At 34.1% G+C, this 7,518-nt stretch overlaps 1 non-coding gene across 1 annotated transcript; it reads right to left on the reverse strand.

Annotated features, from left to right (window-relative positions):
* Window positions 1–2,361: 2,361 nt before the first annotated feature.
* On the reverse strand, window positions 2,362–2,468 carry LOC131183537 (small nucleolar RNA R71). The gene has a single exon (XR_009151586.1). It is a non-coding gene; the product is annotated as a small nucleolar RNA R71 (small nucleolar RNA).
* Window positions 2,469–7,518: the final 5,050 nt, after the last annotated feature.

Below are 7,518 nucleotides of genomic sequence, written 5' to 3' on the forward strand. Positions count from 1 at the left end.
AGATCTGCAGAAGTGTCAGAAGAGTTCAAGATTGTCACCTCCTTAGCAATGCATGTAGATAGGGCTCATAATTATACATGTTATGTATTTTGTTTATTCTAAGTATATTGTAATTTCATTTGTATATCCTGTACTTGACAAATTTATGTACTTAATTGGAAAATTATATAAGTTAATGAAATGTAAGAATTCTGATGTCTGAATTGTTTGTCTAATCATAATGATTCTGAATGAGATTGAGTTTAAGAAATTTTGAGAAATTGATGAGATATTATTGAGATAAATTGAGATATGAATTTGAATATGTTGTGAATCATCTTTGGCAGGTTCAGAAGAACTGTTAGTCCAAATTACAGCCGACACTTTGTCGGATTATCGTTAAAATTTTTGAAATTTCCAAATTAGTTAGATTTTAATAAAAGTAAAAATAGCCTAAACCTTAAATAAAGTTTTTGAAAAAATAAATCAAGAACTGTAATGAAATCAGATAAGATCAGGTGCTCCGGCACTCCGTGTGACACGCCTTGCTCGGCTACACTGTAGACGGGTGAGGTGTGTTACAACACAGCCCTAGGCCGTGTAGTGACACACGGGCCATGTACTATGCGTCAGCCAGTTTTATAACTCGAATTCCCACTCATGTTTTCTGATTCAAATGAGACTCCTAAAGCCTTTTGGACTCAAAATGACCTATCCCTAGAGCAACCATTATAAATAGAAGAGAAAACATCAGAAAATAGGAGGCTCTCTTTTATCTTTTGATAGCACTTTTAAAGAGTTTTGAAGGGGAGAAATCCACACTCTGCACTTTCTCCAGCCATCTCGAGGAGAGAAACATTAGTACCAAAAGGAGTTTTCCAGCTGAAGCTCTACAAGATCAAAGCTGCAAACTCTCTTTGGTTCCTTCATTTCATCTCCCTAGACAGATTTTTATTGTTTTATTTCTTTTACATGACTTTTTTTTTTTTACTGTTTTTACCTTTTATCATGATGTTTGCTGAACTCACCATGAGTGAGTAGTTTTCTTATTTTGGATTTTAGAGAGTAATGCTTGTAATTATTATTATGGATGAACACTAAGTTTTATTTATTGGATTTGAGATTCGTTCCTTGATTTAATTTCTTGTGATCTTAATAAATGCTATGTGCTGGTACCCACTTAGCCATGATTATAGATGTTAATTCAAGGACTGAAAGGTGAAGACTAATATTAGAAAATCAAGATCTTGAACCTAGGAATTCTGACCTAGACATAGGCTGATACCTTTATGGAACTTCAAAATTGGTCAAAGATCTTAAAGGATTTTAATTAATTTGATCACCACAAAAGTTGGGTTTGAGTTAATTGGAATACGCCCTAGGTGCCTTGCGAGAGGATTTAGGATAACTTAGGACTGATTTCCATTAAGGAAAACGATCCTCAATTCAGTAAATAAACGAGATAACATCCCTTGTAAGATTCAAGTGTGAAATCTTAATTCCAGAATTGTTTCAAATAAATCATTTTGTTTTAAGTTTACCATTCTAGTATTTAAGGTTAACAAACTTCATTCTCCAAGTATTTGATAGCCTAGATAGTCAAAATTACTATGTAGATTGGTACTTACTAATCAAATTCCTCGTGGGAACGATACTCTACTCATCACTTTATTACTTATTAGCGATCCGTGCACTTGCGGGTTTGTAAAACCAGTAGAAACAAGTTTTTGGCACCTTTTCCGGGGATTTCTGGCTTTAGTAATATCAAGCAATAAGCAATTTAGCTGATTTAGGCAATTATATTTATTATCTAATTTTATTTTACTGGTTGTATTTCTCTTCTTTTCTCTCAGGTGCCTAATCTGGTATATGATCAGAACAAGGCCAGAAGAAGAAATTTTGGACTGTGATCCGAAGATAGACAGAACTCTGAGAGCCATCAGGAGGGAAAGGAAACATCAAGAGCACGGTCAAGGAGATCCTGAAATTCCAACCATGGCCGATAATAATGATAGACCAAGACTCTTGAGAGATTACGGAGCTCCATATGTCAAAGGATTTCAGCCCACTGTCACTAGACCCATAGTGGAGGCCAATAAATTTGAATTAAAAACAATATGGCTCCAAATGATTCAACAAACCCAGTTTGCAGGTTCACCAACAGAAGACCCACATTATCACCTCTAGTGCTTTCTTGCCCTATGTGACACATTCAAGATGAATGGAGTGTCTGATCAAGCAATAAGATTCAGAGCATTCCCATTCTCCCTTCGGGACAGAGCAAGGAAGTGGTTACTTTCTTAACAGGCTAAAACGTTCACCACTTGGGAAAACCTCTCTCAAGCTTTTCTAGCAAGGTATTTTCCACCTGCAAAGACTGCAAAACTGAGGCTTGAGCTCAACACCTTTAGACAAAAGGAAGGAGAATCACTCTATGACGCATGGGAAAGATATAAAGACCTGTAGAGAGAATGTCCACACCATGGCATAGAGGATTAGCTATGTCACACCTTACCCCTCTGTAAGGCATAACATGATCCCGTAGAATACCTAATGAACTACCGAATTTCACCTACCAATAACTCATTAAGTACTTTAAAAGGGATTTTAAAATAATTTTCTTACTTTTATAAGTGGTGAGCATTTTCTAATAGGTATTAAAATCATTTATTCAAAGTTGAAAACTAGTTAAAATTTTTGGCCCATTTTATTTTTCTGTAAATTTTATAAAAATTTCGGCAGAGTGCTGTCTGTATTTTGAAAAAAAAGTTCTTCAAATACCTGTAAAAAAAACACTTCCAATAATTTTTCTCAACAACTTCTTCAAATTCACAATTATCCCAACCAATTTCTCAAGTTTCAAAATTCAACAATCATCATTTCTCAATTTTCAAAAATTTAGTAATCAACAAATACTATCGATTAATTTCATTCAAATTAAAATAAAATATTTCCATTCATATTTCATTAAAGATAAAACAATTTATATACATCATTACAAAGATTTACACCAAGAGAAATTCAAACTAAAATTTATTACAAACTTTATACAAACTTTATACAAGACCAACTTTACATGTCCATACATTTACGTGCATTACATACATCAAAATAAATATTTACAGTCAGGGTATAACTTATACCCGATATAACTTCAAGGTAAGCTGCTCCACAATCCTCAGCAGCTCACTCTACTGCTCCTCTAGTCTCTAAATTTGCGACAACAATAACAGCCATCGCTAAGTACTAGGACTCAGTGGTGCACAACATACTAAAATATTCTTAATGCAGAATTTAAATCACATTTATTCAAAAATTGGACTGAGCATGAGAGTTAAACATGAAACATGAATTATGAGATTTTAATCCAAATAATTTCATTTTGAAGTGTCAAAACCAATTTCATAAAACCCACAGTTATATCATGCCATTCGAAACAAATATAATCTCAATAGCCAGAGGCTAAGGAGAAGTCACATGACAAGGCTAGCTAGCTCAAATATATGGATATCCATTCAATTTCTTCTTCTACTAGCACACACCTCAACACTTCAGCCAGAGAAGAATCAAAATTCGAAACGGATTACCCCCACTAGTCATGCTAGTGAGGTGTTCAAATATATGGTCATGACACTGTGGTTTCAAAACTTATCTTAACAATTTACCAAATATTTATTGCCATTTCAAACATACACAAATAAACTTTCAACAATTCAAAGCAAAAGCATAATACACATTTCATGCACTTTGTGAATGAATTTTCAAAGCATATTGATGTTGTGCACAAACCTTAAGCGAGTCGCCTCTCGGCCTTGACTCGATTCCTCGGGTTCTTTCCCGGTGTTCTTTTCCATTGAAACACACAGTTTCACAGTGTTTTAGTATTATAACTTAGCATAAATCTAAAAATAAATTTAAATTCACTTTTACCTAGCTTTAATAAGCTAAACTTGACGTTCTTTAAAATTTGTGTTTCAGGGTTACTATTCAAGTTAATTTATTGACTTTCTAAGGCTTAATAAGTATGGGAATTCAAAATTCACCCACATACCACATTTTGGTCACTAAATTTGTTGGTTTTGGTTGTTTACTCGAATTCTAAGTCTTTTAGGCAAATTTACAAATGTTCAGTTTTGGTGTCTTAAGTTGCACTGTTCCATTGGTCATTTTTCTATTAGAATTTGGCAAAACTTTCTTCATAGAAAATGTTTCCTATTGTCTTAAATTTATTCTCCTTTTTGAATCACTCCAATTGGAGTTTTGTAGCTCAAGTTATAGCCATTTGAATCATGGCTGCCAAATTGGACTTAAACCAGATTTCGAGGCAAATTCGGATTCTGGCAGTTTTAGGTTACCGAATTTGGGTGGCCAAATGACTTGGTTAATGGCATAATTTGGGTTCATGTTCTTCATGAAAATTTTATTTATATATCTCAACTGTCCACTGGTAAAATTGCAGGTCATTTAGACCTGCCTAGCTCAAGTTATGGCCAAATGAACAAACACTATTCATTTGGTCATTTTTGTACAGGTCAGATTGAGAAAATCTGGATTTGGTCAATTTGTTCACTAGGTTTTGGTCACTTTTTGGGCATGATTCCTAAATGAAAATTGTGTCATTTTGTGTCTATTTTCATTCCCAATTGGTCTCATACCAATTGGAATTGTAAATTTTCAATTTTGGTCCCTTAAAAGGACCTTGGTCCTGCTGCCTGCAGCATGACCACATTCAATCCGAATTTAAACTCAACTCCAACACTTCCAACACACTTCATTTGGTCACAAATGACCATTTCTCACCTCAAACTAGGTCAAACACATCATTTCACAATTTCTCACATTTTTGACTCTTAAACCCTAAGTGTCCAAAACCCTAACTCACTAAATTATTGCATTTAACCAATTCAATACCTATACACATGCTTCTTCAACCCAATCAAGATCACATACACTTTTAAGTCCATCATATTCATGCATACACACATCAAAACCCTAGTTGACCGAAATTAAGGTTTGGTCTGTAACACCCTATGTTCGGTAGTGCGTTCTACTATTCCGGTGACCAGTGTTGTCCGGACAGCTAAGATGCCTAGAACTACACTTAGATATGAGTGAGGAGACATAAAATAATGAAATACAAGAAAAGAAAATAAAAGAAAAACAAAGGAAAAATTAATAGCAATGAAATGTAACCAAGTTAAACGAGCCAAGAACCCTAGCGATGGGTAACTGCACCGGGAAGTTGCGGGTGAACCGTTGACTAGCCTTGGACCACGGGGAACCCTGGAAAATATTTTTAGGACTTAAAGAAATGTCTATTAAAGTATAAATACCATTAAAAATATCAAAGAAAAATTAATTAATTAGTACAAAGAAAAGTGAGAAATCGAGAAAATGACAAAATTCGGTGTTACCGAAAAATTAGGAATGCAACCCAAACAGGGGCATTGTGGTCATTTGACACCCCGAGTTGTCTTTTGACCTAAATTTTCATTAAAAATAAATGATAAAACACTTTGAAAATATCATAAAAATTAAAATTGTGGTATATGATAATAATAGTGTAAGAAATTGGGTATAATTTGAGTAATTAAAACTTTAACATATAATATAATTAACTTATGATGAGTGGAGCACTATGGGGTTAAATAAATCATTAAGTGGACAGGTGTATAACCATTTCTCATCTTCTTCCTCATTAGCTTCATCTTGGCCGAAATGAATCCCTTGGAAAACTCCATTGCCGTCCCAAACCAAAGCTCCATCTCCACCATGAATAAGCCATAACTTCCTCAAGTGCCTTCATTAAAAGTTGTCTACATACCTTGGGCAGCATACTTGGAGCAAGAAGATCAAGTTTTGGTGAAGTTTTGAAGAGTTTCCAAAGTGGTAAGTAGCTATTTTTGATGCTTGCTTCATTAAAGTTTGTGTAGATGTTATGGGTAGTTGATTTGTGGAAAGATTTTTAGAGTTTGATGTTTGAAGGGAGATGTATATTTTTGGTAGCTATGGAAACTCCATAAGAACAGTTTATCCTTGTATGTAAATGGTAAATTAAAGTGTTGATGAAGTGTTTATGTGTGTAGGAATAAGTTGGGTGATGTATATTAGATGTATGAGAATGTATACTTGATTTTGGAAGCTTGGAAATTTATTCAAGGAGAGGTATGAATTGGCAGCTTGAAGTGTGGACCATAAAAATGTTGTTTCATGGTTTGGTTAGGGAATTATTATTGTTGAATTATGATATTTGTTATGGCAGCTTGTACATGGGTATAAAAGTTTGAGTTTGGACATGTGAATGAGCTTAGTTATATAGTTAAATTGTGTGTAATTTGAACTTGGTAAATTCTGGACTATAATGTGCATATTGAGTGTGGTTATAAGCTGCCAAAGTGACCAAAAATGTGTTTTGAAATGTGTTTAGGTTATGGTACAAACCAGAAATGGTATGAATGTGTAACTTGGTAAGTGTTAAAAGTGTCCTTTGATGAGTAATGAACAAGGTGCAATAGGGCAGTATGTGTTTTGGCTTAGAACCTTAAGTGTGTGACTCCAATTGGTATGAGACCAATTGGAGGTGAAACTAGGCACAAAAAGTGCCAACTTTCATGAAGGAAGCTTACCAAAATTCTGCTTGGAAGGTAACTTGAAAAATGACCAAATTCGGATTAGTGCATTTAAGGCCTGAAAATTGACCATTTTGGCAGCAGTTAGTGTTTTGGCCATAACTCACTTAAAACAGGTCCAATTGACCTGAAATTTTTACTATGAATATTTTAGAGATATATCTACAAATCTTATGAAGACACCAAAGCTCAGAAATGACCATAAGAAAGTCAAATAGCTTGCACAAGTTCGGGTCCAAAAACTGGCCGAACCTAAAATGACCTAAAGTGACTAATTTTGGTACATTCTGACCAACAATAGTAAAATGACTATAACTTGGTCTACATAACTCAGAATGACCTGAAATTTTGCCCCGCGTGCAATAAGACATAGATCTAAAAGTTTGTTGTTTTGACTGAAACCCGAAAATCGAGGGAACTAGGTCATCCGGCTAGGTCAAATTAGTATACCGGGATCCGACAAATTGCAATAAAATGCAATATACATGGAAATGAATTTGGTAACATGTACCAATACTAAAAGGCTACAAATGTGACACATTGGTAACATTAAAACCTAATTCACCTAGACTGCATCGAGGGTCAACATCTTAGGTTGACTAAGGAAATAATAGAATTCAATGAATTAATTATTAAGCATTATCGTTAGAGACAGTTTAAATGAGTACTGAAGGGGAAGGAAACACTGAGTCAGAGCCAAGAGACAGTTATCAGAGGTTTGTACACAACAGTTATTTCTTTTGAATTTTTTAATTGAAATAAATTATGACTATTTATATATTATTGTTTTAAATTGTGGAAATGTGTTTGAATGGATTTTTATTGCTTGAAAAGCATTGTAAATGGTTTGAAATTGTGAAAAATTGTTTGAATGATATCTGATGGATACTTATTGATTGAAAAGCATTGT

The sequence above is a fragment of the Hevea brasiliensis genome, chromosome 9 (assembly GCF_030052815.1).
Source record: "Hevea brasiliensis isolate MT/VB/25A 57/8 chromosome 9, ASM3005281v1, whole genome shotgun sequence".
Taxonomy (NCBI): domain Eukaryota; kingdom Viridiplantae; phylum Streptophyta; class Magnoliopsida; order Malpighiales; family Euphorbiaceae; genus Hevea; species Hevea brasiliensis.